This window comes from Gossypium arboreum, chromosome 6 (genome assembly GCF_025698485.1).
Source record: "Gossypium arboreum isolate Shixiya-1 chromosome 6, ASM2569848v2, whole genome shotgun sequence".
Classification (NCBI taxonomy): Eukaryota; Viridiplantae; Streptophyta; class Magnoliopsida; order Malvales; family Malvaceae; genus Gossypium; species Gossypium arboreum.
In genome coordinates this window covers 10,719,509-10,731,950 of record NC_069075.1, presented here as the reverse complement: position 1 = coordinate 10,731,950, position 12,442 = coordinate 10,719,509, and the positions used below count along the sequence as shown (strand labels likewise).

General features: G+C 34.4%; 1 non-coding gene across 1 annotated transcript; it reads left to right on the top strand.

Annotated features, from left to right (window-relative positions):
* The first annotated feature begins 6,675 nt into the window (after nt 1-6,675).
* On the top strand, nt 6,676-6,782 carry LOC128294917 (small nucleolar RNA R71). The gene has a single exon (XR_008285224.1). It is a non-coding gene; the product is annotated as a small nucleolar RNA R71 (small nucleolar RNA).
* Nucleotides 6,783-12,442: the final 5,660 nt, after the last annotated feature.

Genomic DNA, 12,442 nt, shown 5'->3' with positions numbered 1-12,442 from the left:
AAGTTGAATTGGATTTGGAAATTTGATGCAGTAAATGAGTGTTACAATGAATAAACTATGCCGTATATGTGCTGGTGGAGATATCACGATTTGTGATTATTAAATACTTAAAGGAAACCATGATGTGTATAAAATTATTATTATTAGTCCTTTGTGGTAGCCGAATATGGCTTGGCACTAAAGTGATTAAATTGGAACTTCGATGAGGTAAACCATTAAAAGTGTGGTGCTATAAGACTATGGGCTAATACGATATGTGGATTCGTTCCGTAAAGTAAATTTTTCAGGTATGCGATATGTACTTATGCATGTTAAATCGATTGGAATTGAATCATGAATGTGAATTGAGAAGCATAGGTAAAAATGCCTATGATATATGTGAGTAAGGGTAAAACCATCGTAAATTATCAATAAGGGTGGGTTATCTGCGGAATCATCTTATAATTGCTAATTTGAAAGGTTGTGTGCGAATCAGTGAGCAATATGTATATATTAGATGAATCGTGACCTTTTGGTTCTACTTGAACTAAGTTGCGCGATAAATAATTTATGCATATGACTTATAGTCGAATGGTCACTATGGGTTAAGTTTGAATGGTGAAATGGAAATGTGATATGTTGAATGAGATGTGTTAATATATGATTAAATATGCATGATATTTGATGTGTATCCAGGCTTAAAGACCCGCAGGCTTCGTGCTGGTAAAATATCCGGGTTAAATCCGCGAGCTTCATCTTTGGTATTATATCGAGATAAATCCCGCAGCCTAGTCTTTGGTATTATATTCGGGCCTTCATGCCTAGCGAGCTTCGTGCGATGATGTGTATTCGACCCGTGCCTAGCGGTTTCGTCGATGATGATGTGTATTCGACGCCGTGCCTAGCGAGCTTCGTCTTGCGGTGATGTGTATTCGACTTCGTGCCTAGCAGGCTTCATACCGGTGATGTGTATTTGGGCCTTCGTGCCTAGCAGACTTCATGCCGGTGATGTATATTCAGGCCTTCGTGCCTAGCGAGCTTCGTCTGGGTGATGTATATTCGACGCCGTGCCTAGGAGGCTTCGTCGTGCGGTGATGTGTATTCGACGCCGTGCCTAGCGAGCTTCGTCACCGGTGATGTGTATTCGCCTTCGTGCCTAGCAGACGTAATGCCGGTGAAATGATATGTTATGTGAATTCGGTGTTCCTTGTAAGATAAGGGTTTAACCGAATGTTAAAGATGAAATGATAGTGTGTTGTATCATGCTTATATGGCCTAATGGCAAGTATAACATGTTGGTAAATATGCAATATGCTTTTATAATCGAATGATAAGTTTGAAATGAATGTGAGTGAAATGTTATGCATAAGCTATCAAATGTTAAGTGTGAAAATGAGATGAAAGGAAAGTGTTTGAGATGTATAATTATATACGTTCGAATGATGTTAGTACTCAATTGATATGAATATGTTATATGGAACTTGTTGATTTGATTATTTGGGCCTTTGAGTTTAGCAGACTATAATATTGGTAAGATACTATTCGGGCTTTCGAGCCTAGCAGGCTATAAAGCCGGTGAAATGATATCGGGCCTCGAGCCTAGTAGGCGAAATGCCGGTGATTTGAGAAAAGCCTATGACTAAGGTACCTCGTGCTAGATTGTCAAATGAATACATTTAATACATAAAGTGGGCCAGGTACGCAGTATGTACTTAGATGTGAGTTTGATTTGAAGTGAATCATAAGTGAGTAATGTGATACGTACGTGAATAAATGTTAAAACTATACCTATGATCATGATACACCTGGTCAGGGTGTGAAAGTATGTGAGGGTATTTGATTTAAATATGTTATATGAATTCAGATTAAGTGTGATAAGAATGCTGAACGTGCATTATGTGCTTGTGTATATTCGGCCAGATGGAAATATCCCTAGAATTTGGCCTCTTAAGAAATTAAATAATCGAAGTATAATTGTGTTTATTTGTTTGCATTGCTTAATACTTACTAAGCTTATGAAAGCTTACTCCGTTGTTACATTTCTCTGTTTTATAGATTGTTGACTTCAGTTACCTACTCCGGTTGGAGTTCGTCGGAGATATTATCACACTGTCGAGCTCACGTTATCGGTGTAAGTAAATCCTAGTATTTCGAGTCTATGGCATGTATAGGGTTTTAATGTTTTGGACCTCGTAAGCTCATATATGGGATAGATTGCATGTGAAAAGAAAAGTTTTAAATTGATTGAAATTTTTCAGCACGGTTTTTGTGTGATTGACTGAGTTTAAGTCGGGTAACACCTCGAACCCTGTTCCGGTGAGGGATACGGGCGAGGGGTGTTACAATTGCGGTCTGTCTTATGGAGGAAGGCAAGGGCGATGAAGTAGGCTAAATAAAAAATATGCCCTGTGGCCATGCTCCATAAAAAATATGCATCGGTGGTATTGACGACTCCGGTGCTATCCATTCTACCTGTCAATGTGTGAGCTAAAAGAGTATGAATATACCATAAGGCTGGAGGAAGAGAAGTCGCCTTCGAGCGACTCGCATCATAAGGTGTCGTACTCACCCTAAGATCTACCTAACAGCTAGATGGCGAGTATTGGATGTGTTGATCTAGGCGGAAGAAGTTATCGACACTCATAAAGTCCTCAGTATATAGTCCCAAGGTAGCGCCGAACTCAGGGACACTCAAATGGCGCACCAGGCCATTGAGTAGAAAAGTGGTGGTGCCCGGTTCGTCATGAGTCGTCATCACATGCTGGAGAGTAAATGTAGAGCAAAACTCCAAAGTCAGCTCCGTGTATGTGGGCTCAATGATAGAGAAGAATCGGTCCTACGGGGCTGTGGCAATAAAGGCTCGAACATGATCAGCTAACTGAACCTGCTCCAAAGCAGCCCAATCAATACATCGGCCTAAGCCGAGTGGTCGCATTCAAAGTAGCTGAAATAAGTCTTCCTTGGGACCCGCTGGAAATCAGATATAGGGATGGCGGGCCTCGACGGAGGCGCTCGAGGAAGAGGTCGTGCCAGAGGTCTTTCACTTTTTCGAAATGAGAATGGCGACCTTGGACTTGCTTCGTGTGTTTGTCATGATGTACCTGAAAATAAAAGAATACAATATTAGAAAAAAGATAAATAAAGAATCTTTAAATACGCAAAAAAGAGGGATAACAAATCAAAATCCAAGCAGTTAAAGAATGAAAACCTAAAAGATAAATAATAATTATAAGAACAACAAGAACAAATAAGAATAATAAGATAATGATAATACATTAAGAAAATCAAAGCAACCAAGAATAAAATAAGAATTGTAATAAAAACATTACTAAATTAATAATAAAAGGAATAAGCACAAAAATAGAGGTACAAAATAGAATAAGCAAAACGAAAATAAAAAGGGACAATATAAATTAGAGTTACTACTAATAAGAATACAAATAGAAAGAAAACTAATAAGAAGAATAAGACTAAACTAATATAATAAAACAAAATCGAAGCGAGAAAATGAAAATGAAAAAATAATAAGAAAAATAATAAAGATACTAAAATAAAAGAAACTAAAATAAAATAATAAGCAAAGAGAATAATAAGAAAAGAAGCAATTAAAATAAAATATAAATAAATAAATAAAATAAAAAACAAAAAAAAATGGGGGAAAAAAGGGAAACTGACGGTGATGGTGATGGTACGCATGGAAGCCGACGAGTGTGGGTGGGCGATCAAAGGGGGCTAGACGCGGGTTGAAGAGGGACGCGAATGAGACAGCTATAGGGGTCGGGGTGTATGTGGAGGAAGAAAAGGAGAAAGAGAGAGAAGGCGTGGGTGGTGGTGCAGTAATGAGGGTGAAGGGGAGGGCGGTTCAACGCGAGCATGGAAGGGAAGATGGATGGTGGCGAAGGGAAGAGAAGGAGAAGGGAATGGGTGATGGGGCGAGGGGGTTGTCGACGAGGGGAAAACGGAGGCCTGAATAGGGGGAGAAAGTAGGAGCGATGGCTAGGGTTAAGGCTGAAGGAAGAAGATAAAGTAAAAAATGAATAGGGGATTAAGGGATTAAAATGGGTGACACAGTTGTGTGAGGCCCGTGTTGGGCCACACAGCCGTGTCACACGCCCGTGTGAAGCCCCATGTGCGTTTTAAAAATATAGGCCCAGTCTTCACACGGCCGCAGACATGCTCGTGTGTTCAAGCCGTGTGGAACATACAGCCGTGTCGCATAGTCATATGCAATCTCCTTCGCTTTCCCACTCCCGTGTGAATGCCCACACGCCCGTGTGGCTCAACCGTGTCTCGCACACGGTCGTATTCCTTACCCGTGTAACTTTCTAACTTTATTTAAAATTAAAAAAAATAGCTTCAGGTTTCACATGGCCTAGGACGCGCCCGTGTGTCTAGGCCGGGTGTGCCACATGACTATGTAGACCATTTTAGGCTGTGTAACAGTAGAATCTTGGAAAATTTAAGTTATAGGATCCACAAGACCATGACACTAGGCCGTGTAACTCACTATCGAACCCCTTATAAAGCACACGGCCTGGGACATGCCCGTGTGTCTAGGCCATATGGCTCAAATTTTTTTAAATTAATTAATCTTAAAAAATATCATGAAATCAAATTAAGAAAGTTAGCAGTGTTAACACTCAGGTTGCCTCCTGAGAAGCACTTTTTTATAGTCTAAGCTCAACTTACCTCGTATTCACACGGTCATGGTGGTCTGCAGAGCCAAAGCTTCTCTTTCTTGTTATCAATTCTATGATCAAAATAAGGTTTAAGTCGAGTACTATTTACCTTAAATGTGCCAAGTTTAGATTAGTTAACTTGATTGTACCGTATGGAAAGGCGTTCAGTACTATAAAAGGTTTTAATCTATTTGCATCCAGCTCTGAAGTGGCAATACGTGGATCTATTTTATCTAGTAGTACCTTATCCCTAACCTTAAATTGGTTTGCTCCATCCACATGCTCATCATGGCATTGCTTTTGCTTTGCATTGTGTATTTCAGTTTCTCCTTGACATGTGTTTGTCATTCATCTAGTTCATCGATCTGTAACATTCGTTCTTCATGAGTCATTCTGTTTCTGTCGTATGGATTGACACGTGGCTCCATCAAGTTTTTCAAGGGATTTCCTTCAAAGATGGTTGAGTCACAAGATTACTCATATTAACAGAACTTGTATAATCATCTTGATCACTAGATGTCTTAACAGAATCACGACCTTGGAGAGTAATTGTTTCATCACCTACACGAAGGATTAATTCACCTGTACCAACATCAATAATAGTTCTAGCAATTGCTAAAAAGGGCCAACCTAGAATCAGAGATATATCACTATCCTCATCCATGTCTAAAACAACAAAATCAACTAGGAATATGAATTTATTAATTTTTTCAAGTATGTCTTCAATAATACCCCTAGGAAATATAATGGTTCTATCTGCTAATTAAATACTCATCCTAGTTTGTTTGGGTTTCCCAAAACCTAATTGCTTAAACATTTTATAAGGCATGAGATTAATACTAGCCCCTAAATTAGCCAAAGCATTATTAATATTCAAACTACCAATTAAACAAGGAATAGTAAAACTCTCTGGATCTTTCAATTTGTTGGGTTGTAAATTTGTAGTATGGCTGAGCAAACTGCATTTAGCTCCACACTCGACTAACTTCCTTTTGTTTGCCAAAAGCTCCTTTAAAAATTTAACGGAATTGGGAATCTGCGAAAGAGTTTCAATAAACTGTAAGTTAATATTTAATTTTTCAAAAGTTTAAGAAATTTACTAAATTGTTCGTTCGCATGGTCTCTCTTCATCGCATTAGGATATGGCACTCGAGTTTTATATTCTTTACCAAGCTGTTTTTGCTCATTCTGGCTTACCTCAACTTCACTGTTACTTACCAAACTTTCTTGTATCGATTCTGATTCAGATTCAACTAACTCTTCTTCATCTCGAATAGTAATTGCATGAAGCTGGTCTCTTGGGTTAGTTTCGATATTCCTAGGCAAACTACCTTGTGGTCTTTTTGAAATTAGCTTAGCAAACTGACCTATTTGGTTCTCAAGCCCTTGAATCAATGCTTGTTGATTGTTAAGTGCTGCTTCAGTGTTTTGAAAATGGGTTTCTGACACCAAGATAAACTTCATTAACATTTTCTCAAGGTTCGGGTTCTTCTCTTGCTGGTAAGTTTGTTGTTAGAAGCTTAGAGGGGGTTGTGCTATTTGATTTCCTTGACCACCCCAAGAGAAATTGAGATGGTTTCTCTAACCTACATTATAGGTATTACTATAAGGGTTATTTTGTGGCCTAGAATTATTAACCATATAATTTATTTGTTCATTCTCTGTGCTAGGACCGTAGGGTAGACATTCTGGATTGTTCATTCCTCCTCCATTCGTATCGCAGTACATCATAGGATGTATCTACGTAGAAACATATAAACCATCAATTTTCTTATTTAAAAGTTCTACCTGATTCGGTAACATGGTAACCGCATCTAAGTTAAAAACACCAGCTACGCTTATTGGCTTCGTTCTCATGACTTGCCACTGATAATTACTTAGTATTATTTCTTCTATACACTCACAAGTCGCTTCGGGTGTTTTATTATTCAGAGTTCCACCAGCTGTTACATCGATCAATTGTCTAGTTGAGGGATTCAAACCGTTGTAGAAGGTTTGAACCTGTAGCCATAGAGGTAACTGATAGTGAGGGCACCATCTCAATAAGTCCTTATACCTCTCTCATGCATCATATAAAGTCTCTAAATCGATCTAAACGAAGGAAAAAATATCATTCCTCAACTTGGTTGTCTTAGCTGGTGGGAAGTACTTCAGTAGGAATTTCTCGGTCATTTGATCCCATGTAGTGATAGAACCTCATGGTAAAGAGTTCAACCACTATTTAGCTTCGTTCCTTAATGAGAAACGGAATAACCGTAGGCAAATGGCGCCATCAGAAATGTCATTTATCTTGAAAGTAGCACAGACTTCTAGAAAATTAGCCAAATGAGTATTTGGATCTTCATCTTGCTAACCATCGAACTAAACAAATTGTTGTACCATTTGAATAGTGTTTAGCTTCAGTTTGAAATTATTTGCAGCAATGGTGGGTCTCACAATACTCGATTCAGCCCCAATTAGAGTGGGCTTGGCGTAATCATACATAGTACGAGGAACAAGATTTGGATTTGCAGGATTTACATCAACTGCAGGAGGTAGCTGATTATTATGATTATCACCCATCTCCTCAGTAATAATAATTTTCTCTTGTTCGTCTATTATATTCTGTCGACTTTGTTTTTCTTCTCTACGGTTTCTACAAGCTATACTTTCAATTTCAGTATCAAATAATAATGGTCTCGACGGGTTTCTTCTTGTCATAAACTAAAAGAACTTGCCAGAAGTAAATAAAAGAAAAAATTAGAATGTAAAAATTAAGCTAAAAATAAAAATGGCTAAATTAATAAAAATAAAGTATTCCTAATATTTTAATACTCGGCAACGGCGCCAAAAACTTGATGGTCACTAAACTAACTATAAATACGACTAAAGCAAGCGCACCTATCGAACAATAGTATAGTTATGGTGAGTAGGGAATATCGTATCCACGAGGATTAAAAGTACTATTAATTACCGTTTTTCTATTATTTAGCCAACAAATTGGAGTGATTGTTTTTAATCTAAATTTACTAATCTAATTTATCTAGGAACGTAATAGAGAATGAAATAGGAAAATAATCAAAGATAACCAATGAGATAGACAATAATACCTAGGAAAGAATCCACCTAGACTTCACCTATTATTATGAATCTGAATTAAACGATTTATTCACTTGTGTCTTGATCAGTAGAAATCCCTAAATTATGTTAATATCTTTTTCTAGAGTAAGAACAACTGGCTCTCGCTTGATTAATTGAAATATCTTTCTAATTAAAACTCCTATCGTCACATTAACTCGATGTATGGATTCCCCCATTAGATTTGACTCTAATCTGGTAGATTTATGCCATCCTATTTCTAGGATTGCGCAAAACTCCACTCAATTATGCTAGATCTACTTGCTCCACATAAATAAGCACGTTAAACATGAATTAATATCCAAAAAATATTAAAACACGAAATAAGCATACATAATTGAGAATAAGAATCAAGTATTTATTGCGTAAAACCATAAATTAAATAATAAGATTCATCATAGATTTCATCCTCCTTAGGTATATAAGGAATTTAGTTCATAATCTTGAATAGAAACATCTCAAAGTTAGGATGACCACAAGACATAAACTCAATAAAACATCGAAAGAAATTAAATAGAGATCTTATGTAACAGCCTTATTTAGAATCTAATCAGAACGGTGGTTTCGGGACCACGAATTTGAGTCAAAAAATATTTTAAAATTATTTTCTGTGTTTATTATGTGTAAATTTATATCTGTGAATTTTTTTGTGCTTTAATTTTATCGTTTGAGTGCCCGAACAAATAAAAGGACTTAATCGCGTAAAATGAAAATTTGGTGGTTAATATGAAAGTGCTTAATTGTTGTTGTCTTTGTAATGTGAGGAACTTATAATGCAAATAAGCCATTGAAAATTAGAGTGGACGGTATTGGCCATGACTATAATGGTTTTATATTATAAAATAAAGGTTAAAAAGGTAAAATAAATAATATGTTTATATATGTTAAAATATAACATAATTAAAACAATGTTGTTCATACTTTTTGTGACCGAATAATAAAAAGAAAAAGAAAGAAACAAAGTCTAGGTATTTCGGCTATTCTCAAGCTCAATCAAGCTATCTAACTAGCTCGGTTTTTTTATAATTTTTATGTTTTTGAGATCGTTGCTAAGTTATCTACAAGACCCATGCTTGAATTTTTTATTCTGGAGAATATTTTGAGTTATGTCATCGTTTAAAGCTTGTAATTTTTGTTGTTTGATGGTAGAAAATAAAATATATGTGATAGATTAACATGTTTTGTATTGGAATTTTTGATGATTTTGAGTAATTAGGACTAAATTGAAAAAATAATAAATTGAGGGACTAAAATGTGAAATAAATGAAATTATGGACTCATATGAACACTAGGAACATTCGGCCTAACATGGGTATATCCAAATTTTGAATATTTTGTGTTTTGTGAAATAATGACTAAATTGTGAAAAATGTGAAATGTTAGGGGCTAAAGTGTAATTTGTTCATTTATGTATTTTTTGACTAAATTGAATGAAAATATGTTTAAATGAGTTTAATTTGAATATGTTTAGATCAAGAATCAAAGAAGTTGGATTTGGATCGGGAGAAAACTTAAGTTGTCGACTAGTCGTCCCGTTCCGTTTTTCATCATCCGAGGTAAGTTTATAAGCAAATAGAGCAAATAGATGTACTTAATTTGTAATATTCCGAAAATTTTTACAGTAAAATATTATCCGTGATATAGTAAAATAAGGCAATAAAGTAACAAAAAGGGAAATTTTGAGTTATGTCAATATTGGGAAGTATATTATGATATATTAATTCAAGAAAGGACTAAATTGTAAAAGTGAGAAAAGTTTTGTTATATAAGAGTAAATACTTAAAATTTGAGGGGTTAAAGTGTAAATATGAAAAATTTGAAGGACCAATAGTGTAAATATTTTAAGGGTGGAATGATCTAGAAACTAAAGAAAATGGATGAATTAGGACCAAATTGAATATATGAATAACTATGAGGGACTAAACTACAATTTTACCAAATTAAATGATGACTCAAGGATGGAATTTTAAAAGATAATTAAGGGCAAAATGGTCAATTGGAAGAGAGAGAAATCTAGAAAGTAATAATGATGCTAGAGATATTTTGATATTTTATAATTATTTAATTAGATAAATATTATTTTATTAATATTTTAATAATATATTTTATTATTATTTTATTAGTATATAAAGAAAGAAAGATGAGAAATTCTCATCCATATTTCTCATGCACTAACGTGAGAGAAAGAGAGAAAGAGAGAAAGAGAGAAAGAAATAAAATTTTACTTTCTTTACAATTTGGTCCTTTTACCAAAAATTCACTATTTTCACCCAAAAATCAAAAGAATTTCCATAGCTACCAAGAGAGAAAAATGTTAAGGAGACCATGGGGAGTTAAAATATCAAGTTGGATTCAAGAAATAGAAGCTGGAGGAAAGAGAAAATCAAGTTAAAGGTTAGTATCAATAGAACAAGGTAAGTATATCAAGATTTCAATATGTTTTTAAGTTTGTTATTATTGACAAAGCATGGAAATAATGTTATAGTAGAGTTTTCTTACATAAGGTCCTATGTTCTTGATATGTTAGTGAAGAGAAAATAAGAGAAAGTGATGAGAAATGGTGTAGAAAAAGAAAATAAGGGTGTTATAACATGGTAATTAATATCTTGTACTAAAACAGTTTTGGACAGCAGCAGTAGTCTAATTTTGAAAAATTATCAAAACTTGTAGAAATCTAATTATAGGATGAATAAAATATGAAATTAAAGCTTATTAAGTCTAGTTTCTTATAGAATAAATTATGTAAGCAATGAAATTGTAAATCATGAGATATAATAAATTTTGTGAGAGAAGGTCAGAATGATTTTGGGTTCCCCTGTTCTGACTTTTGAAAATCATCAAAAATTGGAAAAAAAATAATTATGAGCTTAAATTTATATTTTTAGAATCCTAATGAGTCTATTTTCAATAGAAACAAACGGAAACATCATTTGAATTCTGTACGAGGAGATAATTAATTTTTAGTGAAGAAGGTTCAGAACTGTCAGCAGAACAGGGGTAAATTTAAAGAATAAACTGTGAATAATTTGGAGTTCTATAGCTCCAGATATGAATAATTTAGTGACTATGACACAGATGGACAGCTTGAATATTCATAAAAGTAAATAATAAAAAAATATAGATAATGTTACTTACAAGTGTGTTATATACATTAAGGATGTGGAATGGAGTGGAGGAGGGGGAAAACATATATGAATATTCATTTAGCATGGCTAATTTGCATATTTTAGGCTCAAGGACTAAATTGAATAAAAGTAAAACTTTATGGGAAATTTTGTAAAAATGTCAGAAATGACCAAATTGCGTGAAATAGATTAATTTTATTATTTAAATTACAAAATTGAATGAAATTATTAATTTAGTTCAGGATAGGGGGAAAACATGTTTTAGGGATTAAATTGAAAAGTGTTGAAATTATTGAAAATTTTGATATTTTATAGAATTCATGGATTGTTATCAATATGTATGAGAATAATAGCTGGAAATAAGGATTAAATTGCAAGAATTTTATTTTCCTGACCCTAAGGATGAAATCGTCATTAATTAAAAGTTTAGGGGCAAAATGGTAATTTTTCCTAGAGCATTAATTAAATGCATTAGAATATGAAATGAATGAAAATGATGATCAAATTTATTTATAAAGATCCGAACGACTTAAATATGAGACTTGATCGTAGAAAAGAAAAGATATCGGATTAATGAAATTATAAATACAAACAAGTAATGAGGTAAGTTTATGTAACCTGAATTGTATTTTAAATACTTGAAAAATGTTGTTATGTGATAAAAATATGATTTGAATGTTCAATTCATGATAATTGATGAAATATTGCTAATACTTGATATAAATTGAAAATAAATCCCGGTTGAATGAAAGGAAAATTCGATGGATCTTTGAAAAGGAATTGACGGTAAAAAGGATCTAGCCCGGACTGGTGATCCTATTCTGATATAGCCCTCCCGAAGAATACGTGTAAAATGGATTTAGTCCGGACGGGTAATCCAATTAGGGTCTGAATTTAGCTTTGACTGTAATTGGACCAAGCTCATTAGAGTAATTGTCGTTGCGAGGATTTAGCTCGACCGGTAATCCCGACAATACTCTATGAGTTTATATTACAAGGATTTAGCCTGGACTGGTAATCCCACTGTAAGGATGAGGTTCGCGGGAGTGTGCTCTCTGATATGAAATGTGTAAGACCATGGTTGAAAGATACCATGGCAACCTTATATGAAATGTGTAAGACCATGGTTGAAAGATACCATGGCAATGTGATATGAAATGAATAAGACCATGGTTGAAAGATACCATGGCAACGTGACATGAAAAGAATAAGACTATGGTTGAAAGATACCATGGCAACATGACAGAAAATGAGTAAGACCATAGTTGAAAGACACTATGGCATCATGTCAAAGATAAATAAGACCGTGGATGGAAGACGCTATGACATTTATTGAACAATTGATATTCAAGTAATACGTATCAGATGACGAATGGTTATATGAAATGGTTGTGTGAAATGTTTACAAGAACTGGTCATATGGAAATATATGTACAAAATAGTTGTATGAAATAATTATGAAGATAGATAAACGAAATAAGTATAAGTACATAGAATATAATTTATGTTAAGTTTGATATAAACTATTACCTAATAAATATA